General features: G+C 47.4%; 1 protein-coding gene across 4 annotated transcripts in view; it reads right to left on the bottom strand.

The window, feature by feature from the left end:
• GRAP2 (GRB2 related adaptor protein 2) overlaps positions 1–16506 on the bottom strand; it is a 63383-nt gene that overhangs the window by 25461 nt on the left and 21416 nt on the right. Inside the window, exon 1 of one of the 4 annotated variants that reach the window (XM_045465905.1) lies at positions 13453–13814. The exons of the other annotated variants lie outside the window; for them this stretch is intronic. The gene's annotated coding sequence lies outside the window, so the exon portion shown is untranslated. Of the gene's footprint in view, positions 1–13452; positions 13815–16506 lie in introns of those variants that run through there. 4 annotated transcript variants of the gene reach the window in all.

Here is a 16506-nt window from a genome sequence, read left to right as displayed (position 1 = left end):
TATACGTTGTGGACCCCGGGTACAGGTGTTTATATGTATATCCTACTTCCCCTAATAGTTTGTAAACTTCTGGAGGGGAAGAGTTGTAGCTTAGTGGACGGAGTGTGGGCTTAGGAGTAGATGGGCCTGGATTTAAATCCCAGAGGTGTCACTCATTTTCCCAGTGTCCTGCTTATCCGTTAGCCAGGAGTAACCACATTGACTCCAGAGGGGTGTTAATGCGCATAAAGACGCCGGCACACAGTAGGCGTTCAATAAATGGTAGGAGTGGTTGCTGTCATTTATCCTCAGATTCCCTACCGTATCGAACCGGTGCTTAGTAGGCACCTGGGAAACGCTGAGTGAATGAAAACGCGATCAGCAACCTGCCCTCAGAATTATAACTGTAATTGATTTCCTCGGGGAAGGGGCAGCAGACAGAGGATCCATTTACAAGGATCAATTAATTTTCCACTCGAAGGTGCCCTGACTTCTCGGCAAACTCAGCCGGAGATAATAAAACATACTCCCACACTAGAGGTCTGATTTATTTAATCCAATAGAGGGCAATGGTGCACCCCAAACCGTGGATTCCATCCCGTAATTTTTTTTTTTTTTTTCATCTTGAGTGCCTCCAGTCTTTATCTAGGCAGGTTTGGTGATTGTCCTCATTGTCTCCTGTGTGTTTTAGGGCGTGTAAACTTTAACATTTCAACGAGTCTCAAGCCCCTACAGCACCTGAGTTACTTTGCCGGGAAAGAGCTAGAAGCCATCTGCAATTACTCGCTCTCTGACACTTAAATTCCCTGAGTTTCCTGGAAAGGTGTTTCTGCTCCTCTCAGAGTGAATAGACCCTCACTCCCGCTTTTGAGTCTAGGTTAATGATATGTGTTGAAACCCCTACGGTGTGTTTTTCTTTCATCTGAACTCTAGAGCTGTGGTTGGAGACTTTTCTTGGGCGTTAGATGTCGGACCAGGACACTGAGAAAGGTCATAGATGGCCCTTCCTGAAAACGTGTAGGCTTAGGATGGACAACTGCCTTAGGATTCACCTGCTGGCTATTGCTTAAATATTCTCCTAGGGACCCAAATCCATCTCTTTTGGAGAAGAAAGTGAGAAAAAGGAAAGAAAAAGGCTGAGCCTGGCCAAGAGATCAAAGGCTGGCCTTTCCTCATTTGGGGCTTTCAAATGACAGTTGTGCTCTATTCTAAACCAGCGGAAGCCCTGCTTACAGAATACCTCTTAATCAGCTGGCCATGTTGAAGATGTTAGCCTTCTCGATGAAGGTCTAACAAGGCGTGCGTATTTCTTTACTGTGCCTGCTCTTGAATTACTTCTAACTCATCTTCTGGAGCCTTTAAAATAGAAACCCTCGGGGCGCCTGGGTGGCACAGTCGGTTGAGCGTCCGACTTCAGCCAGGTCACGATCTCACGGTCCGTGAGTTCGAGCTCCGCGTCGGGCTCTGGGCTGATGGCTCGGAGCCTGGAGCCTGTTTCCGATTCTGTGTCTCCCTCTCTCTCTGCCCCTCCCCCGCTCATGCTCTGTCTCTCTCTGTCCCAAGAAAAATAAATAAACGTTGAAAAAAATAAATAAATAAAATAAAATAGAAACCCTCAAATCCTATTCTAGTGAGATCCTCCTTCTGGTTTCTCTGGAGATGCGGATCTGTGGCCACGTGTAGAGGCTAAGTGGGAGTTGAGGCAGCACCAAGCTTGCAGATAGATAGCCATGTACTTGGGAATGGCCGTCAGGGGCCTCTGCTTTCAAGGATTTACAACCAACAGCTCCCATGCTTATCTAGACCTCCCCAGCCAGGGACGCAGGACCATTCCTCTTTAGGTTCAGGATCTCAGGGGAATAAACAGCCTTCTCTGGAGGACCTGGCCTGTTTCCACAAGTGTTCTCTCTAAGGGACATAAACATTTCGGACTTTACGGCAACCAGAGTAAGCAAAGACAAGTGAAATATACTCCACCAAACCATTTCTGGCTGGTTGGCTGAGATTTTAGTACTCTCTAAGAGCCTCCATTTTAAATGATTTTGCACACATGAGACGTTCTTATTTTCCTCTTGTCCCTAGGTGACTCATTATTTCCCCCTCCAAAGCCCTAGGAAGGCTCAAATCCCCCCGCATGACCGGCAGGGAGCTAGAGGGGACCTCCACGGCCCGTCCAAGAACATTAATTCCTCGGTGGTTGATCTGCTGACGCAAGTCTTGAAGACACAAGGAAGTGGCTCAGGAAGAACCCCCAGGGTGTGCTCCGTCTTCCCTGCAGGTGTGTTTCCTACGTGACAACCATCCTCTGGCTGTTTCACCTCGGCTGGAAGCAGCCACAGGGCTGTCTCCGATGACAGGTAACTCACAGGCAGCGGGTCCTGGAGCGAGAGATGAGACGTGGGCGGGAGAGGCGTGCTGTTCTCTCCTCCCCGTCTGGGACGGCAGTCTGTTACCCCCTCGGCGAGGCTGGCTTCACCCACCCTGACCTTGGGATGCTCTCTCTACCAGTGCACCTCCTGTAGACCCTCTGCCAACCTCTTAGGGTCTCAATCCACCCTTTGGCCTTGCCTTGAGACGGCTCCCTATTTTCCATGGGAAATATTTTCCCATGGGAACCATCTCCTCAGCTTGTTTTCAGCTTTGGGAGCCAAATAAATATATTTCAAAGACGTGCAGACAAACCTGACACAACTGGAGAGTCCCTCTAAATCCCTTATATCCTTATTTAATCAAATTGCTGTTCTGTAGGTCCCTGCCTGTCACTGTGGATTAGGGAGATTTCACTGGTCTCCAGGATGTTTTCCTCCTTTTTAATTAGCTCCTCCTTTCCTGCTTAAGGTTGTTTTTTTTTTTTTTTTTTTTTTTGGTTTTGGGTGGGGAGGGATGGCGAGGGGAAGGGAGGAGAAGGTGGAGACAAATCAGGAGCGTGTCCCTATGCATGTCCCCTCCCCTCCCCTGCCTTCTAAAGCCAGTGGCGCCAAGACAAGTGACGCCCAGGACAAAGAGTCATTCGCTCTTCCTTCTGGTTATTTATCAGCCTACTCTTCTGTAATCCGCACCAGTCTGGCCTGTCAAACTTAACTTTCTTTTCTTTTTTAAGATTTTATTTTTAAGCAATCTCTCCATCCAGTGGGAGGCCTGAACTCACAATCCCGAGATCAAGAATTGCGTGCTCCGACCGACGGAGCCAGCCGGGTGCCCCTCTTATTTATTTATTTCTTTTCCAAGTTCAAAGCACGTCACGTAAAATTTCACTCGTCCTCCCCCTTTTTGTAAGAAAAAATCCTTTTCTTTAAGCGTAATGTCTACGTTCTATCAAACTCAAGCAAATCCTATTCTCTTTTTCCTAACTTGCCATTCTCTGCAAGGCGAGATTGCCAGCAACAGTGGAGAGGCACAGACCTGGCTGTCAGAGAGAGACCTGGTTTCAGATCTGTTTGGCCGCTTCCTTGCTCGCTGGGAAAACTTAACCCCCCCCCCCCCCGCCCCAGGTTCTGCATCAAGAATTCAGATAATAATCCTCATTCCCAGTGTTGCCAGGGATAGGCTCATCCTTGGCGTTCGATAGTTCAGTGTCTCTTTCTCCCATCATTTCGCATCTCACCTATCTACTTCCCTTTCTTTTTTTTTATTAAAATTTTTTTAAGGTTTATTTATTTTTCAGAGACAGAGAGGCCGAGCGTGAGCGGGGGAGGGGCAGAGAGAGAGGGAGACACAGAATCCGAAACAGGCTCCAGGCTCTGAGCTGTCGGTGCAGAGCCCGACGTGGGGCTCGAACTCACAGATGGTGAGATCATGACCTGAGCTCAACCGACTGAGCCACCCAGGCGCCCCTCTACTTCCCTTTCTTGTAAACAGTCTCCAAATCGTTTTTAGAAATCCACCAAGCCTATACCACTGTCCGGCTTCTTAAATCTCCGTTTTTGTTCACTTAACCCCAGGTGAGCGCTAGCTTCTCTCTACTCCCTATGGAGTCCCGGCTGCAGCAACAGCAGAACCTACGACACGACGTCCTGTAATCAAGACAATCCCGTAAGTAAAGAGAAGAGACAGCCCGAACCAAAGGGAAGTGGCGAAACGGAAGGCTGAGAAACAGAAGACCGATTTGGTTTCTAAACTTTGCCCTCTGCCCGGAGCTCAGTGACTGCACTGCTATCTGTAAAGGAAGCCCCAGGACAGCCACGCAGGGAGCTCACGCAGACCATGCCTCACCCAAGTCCAGAGACCAGAACCGGCTGAGACTAAGTTCCACGTATCCATATGGTCTACCATGGGCCAAGGGCCTCACCTGCACTTTGCCACATTAATATGATTATGGTCATTATTCCTAGTGCTACCCGACCGCCACTCCCATTTCATAGCTGGGAAACGGAGGGGGGCGATTACCGTGCAAGTCTGCTGGCTGGCAAGGCTGTGCTCGCTTTCCTTCACCGCGGTGCCTCTGCCGGTCCTAGCAAACGTGGAAAGTCCTGCACTAGTTCAGGGTAATTACCAACGAGCTCAGGGCCCCCCAGACCTTCCTGGGTGGCTGTCCTTCAGCCAAGAAATTGATGGGAGCAATTCTCACACACCCGCAAGATTCAAGCCCGGTATTTCTGCCGCCTCCCGAGGCTGAGCTATCACTTGCTGTTTCCTTGTTTTATCCTGATTGTTCCCTAAAGCAATAACAATTGTCTACAGAAACACCATGAATCCCGCTGGCAAAGTCCAAACAAGAATGGAGCATGAAAGATACCTGCCCCCCAGAATCAGAAATTATTCCACGAGCCCTACAAGAAGGGCAGGAGGGCGGGGGTGGTGGATGTGAGTGGAGGGCAGCGAAGAGACAGACAGACCTTTTACAAATCCCCAGGCTCCTCCTTTCTCCCCAACTCCCCCTTCACGTCCTAATTTCTATTCACATCATGATTTCTCTTCAAACGTATCACCGGCATTTTATGGTGCCTTCATGTTCTCTTTTCCTTCTCTTCCCGTCTGTTCACTTCATGTTTGTGTTTATTGATTTGGGCTCTGAACGCTTGGCTCATTTGTCATGTATTGGAAAACCTCCGTCTTCTGGCCCTGTCGTCGCCACGGTTGCAACGTCGCTCCCAAATGCTATCAGCCCGCGCTCAGCACCCTCTCTCCTTTCCCTCAGTCTGCACTTAGTGCTACCTTAATTCTTATTTGGGCAAAGCACAAAAGCAGAGAGTCGACGACTGTGTGGTCACAAGTGCTTTCATCTTCTTGTCACTTTTACTTATATTCCCAAGCCCCTATTTATTATTGGAATACGGGTCCTTTTTTAATTCGCTGGTCTCAAAGCTTGCAAAAGTGGACGTTAACCCGTATAACAGTTTACTTTGCTTCATTTGATAAGTCTGTCCCTCAAAAGTTGGAGGTAACTACATTTCTACATACCCAGTCGCCCCATAAAGGCACTAAAAAGCTGCCAGTAGGAGGGATGCTAATGCGCCTTACTTCCATCCGATGAATAGTTAACAATTATTCTTATCTTTTTTGGAAATGTAGGTCATAATTTGAGTTTGCTTGAACTGAGGAACGCCTGTATTTGCTTTGCTTCAAGTAGTCTCTTTCTTTTTAACTGCTAGTTTTGATGCCCTAAACCTCAGATTCTCAAAGTTGGACGTGACCCGGTCTCTCTCTAATTTATTGAGATGACAGAGAATGGGCAGAGGAGAGGTTGAATTGGAAACAGTGTGGTGCATTGGTTATATTGGAGCAAATGTCTCGCTGTAATTTTCAGTTTGAATCCTTCCCTAAGGAGAAAAAAAACCAAAAGGAATGTATAAAGATGACGCTCACAAGTCTCAAAATCTTGTCACTGTCCCTGGGTCCTCCACCACCCTCCGGGTGACTGGGCTCAGGCTCCTCGTTCTTCCGGTCATTTCCTTCAGGTAACACCACCGTCTGTCAGTGCTCTTCTCAAAATGCGTTACATAGGTTTGAGCCCAGTATTTAAGGAAATGGTCTCAGCCCGGCTGAGCGGAAGGACACGTTTGATCCCTGCAGCTGCACGACAGAGCTTTAACCACGCGTGACACTGCTGGCCGTCGGGGTTCCACAGCAAACCAGGAGGACAAAAGTACCAGGGTCCCCCAGCGTGAAGAGGGGCCACACCAGGCCTCTCCACTTGTGATTCTGCGAGGGGCTTTTGGGAGCCAAAACGTGAGGTTCAAACGTCGTCTTTTTGGCTTAGATCTTGTTTGGGGCCTCGCCACTGGCCAGGTCTTCAGTCCATCGCCATTGTCTGGGCACGGATTTATATTCCCCCACTCTTGCTTCTCTCCCGACTCTTTCCGTACAAGCAAGCTTAATGCCTTTGTGGCCTCTACTCTGTAATAAATGGAACACAGGCTTTGGAGTCAAGAACTGCTGGGCGAGGGTCCTGCTCCTTCCTCCACCAGCTGTGTGATCGCAGGCAAACTGGTGATCTCCGAGCTCAATTTCTTCCTGAATGACTCCCTCCAGGTTGACACGAACGTATTCATCGACGCACTCTGAGGATTGACTCCGTACTATTCTCCATGGTTCTCTTCATTCTGTTCCCTGGGAGCTCATGAAAAATGCACCCCAATGCCTTCCTGAGATCAAACTGGGACACGTCGGTGGCCCTTTCGTTACGTAGTGCTCTAATGACCTTATAGGAAAGAACGTAAACCAGATCAGGGTCAGCTTCTCTTTCAGGCCCATACTCAGGGAAATGCAACGTGGAAGAAATTTGTCTTTTTCACTCACTTTCCCTCTTTTGTGTTTTCTGTTCCCCACTCCTTGTCCATTTTCCTGGCCTGTTGAGTTTCCTTTTATGTCTTTTTTTTTTTTAATGTGTATTTACTTATTTTGAGAGAGAGAGAGAGAGAGAGAGAGCACGCAAGTCGGGGAGGGGGGCAGAGGGAGAGAGAGAGACAATCTCAAGCGGGCTCCCTGCTCTGCTCAGAGCCCAATGTGGGGCTCCACCCGCGACAGTGAGATCGTGACCTGAGCGGAAGTCAAGAGTTGGACTCAACCGACAGAGCCACCCAGGCATCCCCTTTTTATGTCTTTTAATTAGGCTGCTGTCTACCATGCCCCCATTCACCCTCTCCCCCATCCTGCTTGCTTGATAGAACAAGGACTCCTGGGTGTTGAAGGTTTCTGATTCACACTTTCTGACAGTCATTTTCCCACTCAAGAATCGATGCCATGTTGTCGCACTACCTCCCAGATCTGCTCAAGACTCTCCTCTTGCCATTTTAGGTCTTCAGCAATCTCTTCCTCATCCCATGGGGATCTAAGTCCAAATGGACTTCAGAATACCACACACCCATGCACACATGCCTTAGGAAATGGCTTCTCATTATTCTCCAAGCACTCCCTCTCCATCCTCACCTCTGCAGTGGTCTTCCTTCCGTCACCTGACTCAGGTTGCTATGTACCGTTGTGCAGGTTGTTTACTGCACAAGGGCCTGTGGCTCAGCCTGCCGTGGGGGCTAAAATCCAACCGGCGCTCTTCTATCAAACTTTGAGTCCTGATGTGGGGCTGCGTCTGCCCAAAGTTAGGGGCACACTTTTCCAACTTGAACAAAGGCATCGGGTCTAACTGCAACTGTTCCTTCTACACCTTACTCGGGGTCTGCCCTTGTCATACCCTGTGCTCTTCTCCTCTCTCGTTCTTCTGGGGGACTCGGTGTATTTACCCCTTGCTTGGTGCTGCCGCCACATTCAGTGAGGTGGGCAAGCACCTGGCCTTTTGGAGTTTGGCTACTAGAATTCGAGTCCTGGCTGTCCCACCAGCTATCTGGGTGATCCTGAGAAAGTTATTTAATCTCTCTGGGTCTCCGTTTTCTCATCTTTAAAACAGGAATGATAATAATACCTGTCTTCTAGTGTTCTAGTGAAGATATTTGAATACTTGAAATACCACCCAAAGCACTTAGGATGGTGCCTGGCACATAGGAGGCACTCCATGCTTGCTAGCTCCCACTACTTTGTGCATATTCCACAATAGCTAACAATGACTGAGACAGGCTGTGGCTCACGGAAAGTAGGAGCGAGGAGATGTAGCCCTCACTAAGTAGGGTCGCTAGATAAAATACAGAATGCCCGGTTCCACTTGAATTTCAGACAAACATTCTAGTGTAAGTATACCCCAAATGTTTACCTTCTCCACAGGAATCTCAAAGTGGTAGACGGTGCCTTGTTAAGATTAATGGCAAGCAATCATTTGACCTTTCCACCCTGTCCTGTCCATTCTCTCTGCTGCCCTTCACATCACACAATGCTTGCCCTGTTAGGTCTCTGACATAAAAACTGGGGAGCGGGCCAATCTGTGGCATGAGACCCGCCATCTTGGAATGGAGCCTTTAGGTGTTCCTGTGAACGTTATGGTTGGCATGGAGAAGCATATAGTCTCTCATTCGTATATGCGGGGAGCCACAAAATGTCATACTTCCCACTTTCTCTGCCTTTCGTGTGTTATTTGCCACTTTCAATGTTGTGTGGGCCAAAAAGCACGCTCTTCCTGTTATGCGTTCTGAAATACTACGTGTTTTGATAAGTGGGTTTTATAGATTGGAATTTCAGTTTCTGTAAGTGAATTTTCTTGTAATCCATATTTGTGTTAAAGCAGGAATCCTCTAAGCCTTCTTACGTATTCAGATGCTTCTCTTGTGATTATTCTGGCATTTCACATCGTTATTCTCAAATTCACTATCTGCTCTCTCGTATCTATAACTTGTCAAATTTTTCCACGCTTGGCATTTGCACCACAGTAAAAAAACCTCCTGGGCACCGGCCCCAGTGAATTATTAGTAGTCCTGTCACATAGTCACCAGGTTGACATTTACTTATATTAGGTGTGTCTCTAGTCCCGATGACAAATAATCCTTGAATTGGTTGCTGATACATCATCCTTTTTTTTTTTATTATTATTTTTAAATATGATTTGTGCTTTTCTAGAGCTTTGCCTCTTCCTGGCCACTGTAGAGGAAGCTACTGAACCCCCAGTGGTACCAAATGGGGTTCTGTTCCCCTCTTGATCTTCTCTTTTTTATTCTCTTTTATTTCTAATCCTCCATTACTGACTACTTGTCCAGACCCTTTTCTCTGCTAACTCTGTCTGCATGGCCGAGGAGTGGTGATTTCTCCTCAGTCTGGTCTTCATATTTTCTGCTGCTTGACCTCACTGGGCTTTCACTCTCCTTACCTCTCTCGGGACTATCTCCTATGCTTTATGCATTCGCTCAGCAGACATCTACTGGGCCGCACTTTGTGCCAGCCATTGTGCTCCGTGGGGATCCAGAGTGGATTAGAGAGCGGTCCTAGACTTTAGCTGGCTCCCAGTCTTGATGGAAAGACACACAAGTTGACCAAGCAAGTGAGATCAGTTAAGCCAAATCTCAAGTGGTTGAGGAGCCCAGAGGAGAGTTCCTAACCCCCCTGGGAAGGGTACAGGTGCAGGAGAGACAAGGGGGAGGTTCCCGAGTGAGATGACAAATAAACTGAGCCTTGCAGACAGGTCGAGGGCACATACATCACCGATGGAGGGAATGATCCATGTAAATAGGAGTTGGGGAGACCATCTGGTTCATTATAACCATAGTGGATTGGCGTGAGATGGGATTGGTGATTGGGGGGGGGGGCAGATCATGAAGGGCCTTGCACAGCCTGCCAAGGACGTTGAACTTTATGCCAAGGGTGAGGAGGAATCACTGAAAGGGTTGCTAACATTTGCATTCGGAAATGTTCAGTCTGGTGCAGCATGAAGGACTGGAGGGCGAGGTGGAACTCGGTCAGAAACGGTGAGGGCCTGAAATCTGACAGTGAGAGACTGTGCTCCTTCTCTTGACATTGGGTTTTGATTCCAGGGTAAGTGCTTTCCGTGTTATCTCATTTAACGCTTGCAAGATCCCGAGGAGTAAGTCCTGTTATTATACCCATCTGACGTATGAGGAAACTCAGGAGCAAAGAGGCAACAAAATTGCCCAAGTTCACGTGTATCGAGATACGGCAGGGCCAGAATTCAAATTCAGCCTGTGCACTTCACTAATATTGTCCCTGGTGTATTACTTCGACTAACCGGCGGTGGCTGAGAGGCAGAAAGGAGTCTAGAGCAGCGCTCTCCGGCCGAAATACGCAAGCCACAAATGCGAGCCACATATGCAACTTTAAATATTTCAGTAGCACATTAAAAACAACAACTCATTTTTAATAATTCATTTAACATGATATATCCCGAATACTATCATTTCAACATGAAATCAATAAAAAGTACGACAAATATTGGGCATTCTTTTTTACTGGACTAACTCTGGTGTGTACTTTATAATTACAGCCCATCTTAATTTGCACCGACCGTATTTGAAGTACTGAATAGTACACGTGGCTGGCAGCTACCATATTTGACCAGTGTGGGTCCAGAATGGCTCTCCCATTTCTGCTGTTGATGATACGGTAGACGGTGATAACATTCTCAGAGTTAAGGGACCCTCGGAGGAAAAAGATAATTTGGAAGGAGTTTGAAAGGTTTGGGAAACATCTAGGTGGAGATTCCTGGTCAGGGGTTGGATATATAGGTGTGGATCTCAGCGTACAAGTCTGAGCAGACATATAAAGTTGGAAGCCATTGCCAGACAGGTGGTTATTAAACCAGGGTTGGAAGGAACTCACATGGGGCTATTATGTACAAGGACTGAGCTCTGGAAACACAAGGAAGGGATGGACATCTCATGGAGGTGGAGGGGCTCACTTGTAGGTATCTCCTCTCAAGTGGGAAGGAAGGACGAAGGGACTGTGATTGCAGAAGGTAAGTTTGTGTAGGTAAAGAGAGTGGGGAAAGACAGGAAGTAGGCCTTCTAACCCAATGTTGGCAGGGGTTCTCTTGGCCCCTCTGCTTCCTTTTTCTCTTCTACAGAAAAATGAGCCCTTTTATGGCTGACTGCTCACAAGGTCGAGATGCAAAAAAGGGGAGGAAGAGGCAAACAAAATGTAAATGTTTGTTCAGCCAGGAAGTAAAAACCAACACGAGCACCCATTTCTACAATTGCCATTCCATACTCTCTCTCTCTCTCTCTCTCATTAAACTTTTTATTTTGAAATAACTATTGACCCACGGGAAGTTGCAAAAATTTGTCTCCTGTCCTCTTCATCTTCTTCCCACGGGGGTGACATCGTACGTCACCACGGCATGATATCAGCACCAGGAAACTGACATTGGCGTAATGCTATTAAGGGGACTTTTGGCTTTTCTTTGATCATTTCCTAGTAGGAAGCACCCTGAGTAAAAAGAATCAAAATGAGGTGAGATGTAATTAATGCCCCATCAGGTCCAGAACTTCATGTGTGTTCAAGAGGGTTTATCCCTGTAACTAAGCGACACGCGTCAAATACAATAGTAAATGCCACCTAAATGCCCAGGCCCCAAATACCTTCTTACAGCTGTCTGTAACTTGTACCAGCATCACGTGGTCAGACCAGACTCTTCACTGCCTGTTTGGCTCCATCTCGTTATGGAGAACAGCAAAGAACAGAAGAACAGACAGTTCTGCTGTTCCCATCAGGATCTATAGTGAGGGCTGCAGGACTCAGAAGGGACAGGAAGGTGCCCCAAATCGCACTGCTGTATGGCCCGGGTCTCCGTGACTACAGAACCCAGCCTCGGTTTCTGACATGGCGCTATCTCTTGATAGATGGCTATCTCATGCCCCATCTACACGGCAGAAAACCAATGGGTTAGGAGAGTTAGCACAAGTGACTCCATCCAACTTCCATGCCGGGAGGATTTCAGAGGAATCCGCAGTACCCGATACGACAGGTTCCTCAATAAATGCTAGGGGTTTAATTGGACCGGCCTACAAAACAAACAGACCCAAAGGATACAGGCACAGCCCTCAAAAGCAGAATCAAATGAAGAAAGAACCAAGAAATCTTCTTGCTTCAAGGAAACAAAAACCAACGAGAGAAAATTAAGCCAACTTGAAGGGAACAGTGGCTGTCCATCAGCCAGGGTTCAGCCAAGGCGAATAACCCATTAATTAACAGAGTGAGAGTTCCTCTGTATTTTTACTCTCAGTGGTAATTTGCTAACCAGTAAATATGGAATGACTTTTTTTCTCCCTTGGAGATAAATGAGCTCTGGTTCTCCAAAAATGATACATCTGGCAAGAGGTAGAAAACAGAAAAATGAAGTGTTTTGTCCATTAAGACTTGAAATTTCAGCAAAATACTTATTTCTGGCAGCTGGGTAAAAAGAATTTGACAATTGGCCTTGGCAATTCCTGAACAGCTGAAGAAGGAAGAATTTAGCAGGAACAGGCTGGATAAGGGTGGTCAGATGCCTTCAGGCTGAGTGATCTCTATAAATTTATTTTGTGTATCTACACCTTGCCTTATATTGTCATGTGTCATATCCGTGCTACCAGTAATAAAATCGTTCCTGTCAAAGTCAAGACAGGCTGAGAGCAATTTGCAGTTGTGAAGAACTATGGGCTGCAGGGAACAAACAGGACACAAAGAATTGGGGGGGGGGGGAGAGGGGTTCCTTACTCTGTGGTAGCCGTTGGAAAGGGTCTCCCGCCCGCAGGTGCCAAGAACAGAGCAGCACTCACAGGTCAAGTGTAGAGGAAAAGAGCTGAAATCAAGTCGGCTCTATAAATGCTGTTGTCTGATAGTCAAGGATGAGAGAACAAAAGTCATGGGTTGGACGGACTGGCCCTGCGTTGACCAGAATTGAAATTCAGCCCAGGGATCAGTGCTTTTGTTGACCTTCCCCATGACAATGTGTTTTGGCCATTTGTATCCGACCAAGCCATTTGTTTGGGGGTACAGCCTGCATTTTTAAATCTGTGCAGATGCTTACACAGACCCTGCTCTCCAGTCAGACGAGAATGTCACCAGATGTGACTAAACGTGCCTCCTTTTTTCAGCCGTTTAGATGTGAGAAATCCCTCCCATATCGGTCCGCTGCAGGAAACTATTTTTATCAGGGTCTTTCAACCCCAGCTCTGAGACACATGACAGATATTCCTACAAAAGTTCCACGGTCGACAATGAAATAAACCCCGTGCCAGACAGACTCGTACGTCAGGAAGGCAGAGAGGGGAGTGAGTTCTGTCTGCGATCGCTTTGAACTGTGGATAAGCTAAGTGGGGGTAGCATGGCAGACAGGGCAGAATTAAAATGTGATCAACGCAGCATCTGGTCTCTCTTCTCTATTCAGCTTCCACAGAAGTGAACATGAAAAAAGGGGAAGGAGGGAGGAGCAAAAAATAAGGAGAGACAGGGCCCCTTCTGGGAAAAACAATTCTAGTTAGTCCTGAATTCTCAACTGTGAATTCCGCCTCAGGAAGCCAGTGACCAGTTTCACTGAGAGCACGTGGTGACAGAAATGCTCAGTTTGATCCAGGCTGGAGCCAGGCAAGGGGTGGAAGCTTCTGCCTCAATCTTTCCGCTGTCTCCCTTCTCCCTTCCAATCACAATAAATATATTTATACTCACTTGATTATGTCAGCCAGACAATACTCCCCTAATTGGCAGCGATCAGGGTTCCAGAACTGCTTGGGTGAACCTGCTGTCTCTCCATCAGGCAGAACAATAAGGGGCCACTAATGCAGTCCCCATTAACAATTTCCGGTGGAATAAAAAACAGTCCCCTGACTCGTGCATGGCAATGAATTTTCCTAACAGCTCCTAAGAGCCAACCCTTCAGGAACTCAGACTTACATGAACCTGCCCAGCATAGAATGCTTGTAGAAATCCTCCCCACCCCCAGCTCTAGTGCATAGAAGAAAACCATAGCCACTTCCTTCTGCTGGAGGTTCTTTTGTTCTTTTACTCTTTTCGTTTTTCTTCTACAGGCCTTATGGAGCTAACTGTCATTTTTGGTTCTCGGTTCTTTGTCAATTTCAGGGACATCTGGTACACAGTTTACTGCATTTGCTAGCTTTGGTATTTGTAGCTAGGGAGGCAGTCTTTGCTGTGTGTGCATGTTCATTCCACATGCATAATTTACGCACACATCATTTGGAACTTGAGTGCCGTCGTATATTTTGACATTTAAATGTTGACGACCACAGTCCTGATCGTAAGCAATTGCTTCCTAAATGTTTATTAAATGAATGAATGCACCAGCAAGGCGAATGTCATTCATTCATTCGTTCATCAGGCATTGGAATGCCTAGTAAGTGCCAGTATGTGCCTTAGTACGTGCTAGATGCTGGGTGTTCAGTGATGGGTACCCACAGTCCCTGGCCGCAGGGAGCTCACGGTGGAAGGGTGGGAGCCCGGCAGGTAAACAGGCAATTGTAAGACACCACGGGGACACGGCGAGAGAGCCCCGGGCAAGGTAGCGCGGAGCTCTCAGGAGAGAGACCTTGGTCTACCTAGGGCAGGGGCTGAGACAGCGGTGTATGTGGAGGGGTGTCCTGAAGGTGGTGAGGCTTAAGCTGGGGCTGTAAAGCGCTCCAAAAGGGATGGCACAGTCAAGGACAGGACACGAGAAAGAGCAGGGTGTGAGCAGAGGGCTAGAAGCTGGAGGGCGTTTTGGGAAAGCGCCGAGGCCAGGAGTTGACAAAAATAAAGTAGAGCCCAGGCAGGATCTGGAGGGAAGGGGTCTGGGTGGAGTAAAGAGAGGAGCTTCAACTTCAGGTAGGACCCAAATTCCTCTGGATGGTGCCAGAATGTGGACACACACACACACACACACCCCAAAGCAGACTTTGGACCTGCTTTGGAAGCATTGCTGAAGTGGAGTAAGGAGATCCCGTCATGTCCCACACCCGTCACTCATGAGCTGGCTTCTGTATGCGTAAACTGAGGATGTGGACTTTGTGGGCTCTGAGGTTTGCGCAGAGACCACACCTGGGCCTGTTCCCTGTGCAAACCGTGGGGCTCTGAAGGAATGAGGCCACCTCTGAGCAGCACGCAGTATCACAGCATCGCTGTCTTACAGGACAGAGATAGGCAGGCATACTGAGTGCGATGCGGCAGAAATCCTTAAGAAGTATGCACAGGAATGTACCGTGTGATGGAGATAATCTTACTGTCCCCAGCCTAGGTCAGGGTCTCATTATCTCAGTTCTGAAGAACCCCCAATTAAATGCACAGCACGGATCCCCGCTTGATTACATTTCTCTGCAGCACCGCTTAGCTTATATCCTTTCTGCTCAAAAGCTTGATGACTCCTCTTTCCTTATAGAATCAAGCACTAAGTTCTGAGAGTGACATCCGAGGCCGTCCCCAATCTGTCCCGTACCCTACCTGCTACAACCTTCACCTCAGCCAGGTGGGGCCCCCGGCAATGGCGTCCATGCATGGCCTACGTGACACCATCTACAAGGCATGGCAGTGCCTTATAATTGCCTGTTGATGTGCCTACCTCCCACCCTCCTGCCTCCTGCTTTTCCTTCCTCCAGACCCCCACTAAAGGTCCAACTCAAATTCAAGACGATCTCCTCTAGAGACGCTGTCTAGCTATCTCTGGACTCTTGGGAATCCTGTGTGACACTATGTTGTCCATTAGTGACCGTGAATTTCACTTGGTGGTTTGTGTCTTACTTCGCCAGCTAATTTGTCAGCTCCAGAGGGTAGGAACCAAGCCTCCTCCCTCTTTGTAGTCTATGGACCTAGCTCAGTATCCTGCTCGTGATAAATAATTGCCGATGATGGCTTTCCTACACTATAGCTTCTAGGAGACCATTGAGTAAAATCCGTGGGAGGGATGATCATCATTTTGTTACCACAGTGCTGTGGCCCGAAGTTCTTTTTCCCTCTTCTTGAAAAATCTTGGAGAGAGTGGTTTGCTGCCACCATTTTGGAGTAAAGAGAATGTGAAACATTTCTGCTAGGATTCGTAAACAGTATTTTCCAGGCATTCCTTCAGAGCTTAAAGTTCACCCAGGAATGAGCTATTTCACAGATCAAAAGGCGCATATATGCAATCCACCAGGAGGAATAATCACTCTGCTAAATTTAAAAGGGAAAACGGTTGAACCCTCCAGCTTGAAAGTAGAAATGGTTTAGCATCACACGACTGAAGAGGAACACGAGAGACTCACTTAATTTTTGGCCCCCAATGTTTGGTTTTTATTGTACGTGTTCCATTGAGCAGCACATGGGATTTTTCACAAAAGAAGAAATGGCGTTAAATCAATAAGGAAAATCACCATTTCCTTAGCGATCCAAGAGCATTTAAGGAAGCTGAGCTCTGCCAATATGTACAACTGTGCAGAATTTGTAACTGGGCAGTTAAAACCACCATCTAAGCTGGCAGCTGTGATTTTCCCAGAAGCAGAGCTTCAGAAAGAAAAATAGCTTTTAAACTTCAGTTCCAGTTTTGCAAATTGGATCTGTTCATGAAAAACCGTTTTAAGTCCCAGGGTCTCTCTTTCCTCATTAGTAAAGGATATGATTGTTTCTTTTCACCCACATGGAAATTCATTCATTTACTCCACAAATATTTATTGAGTACCTATCATGAATCAAACACTGTTTTAGGTGCTGGGGAAGCAGATGTGAGAACAAAAGAGGCAAAGTCCCTAACCTTGTGGAGAT

Source organism: Leopardus geoffroyi, chromosome B4 (genome assembly GCF_018350155.1).
Source record: "Leopardus geoffroyi isolate Oge1 chromosome B4, O.geoffroyi_Oge1_pat1.0, whole genome shotgun sequence".
Classification (NCBI taxonomy): Eukaryota; Metazoa; Chordata; class Mammalia; order Carnivora; family Felidae; genus Leopardus; species Leopardus geoffroyi.
The sequence above is the reverse complement of the archived record's forward strand: the minus strand, read 5'-3'. Positions and strand labels throughout refer to the sequence as shown.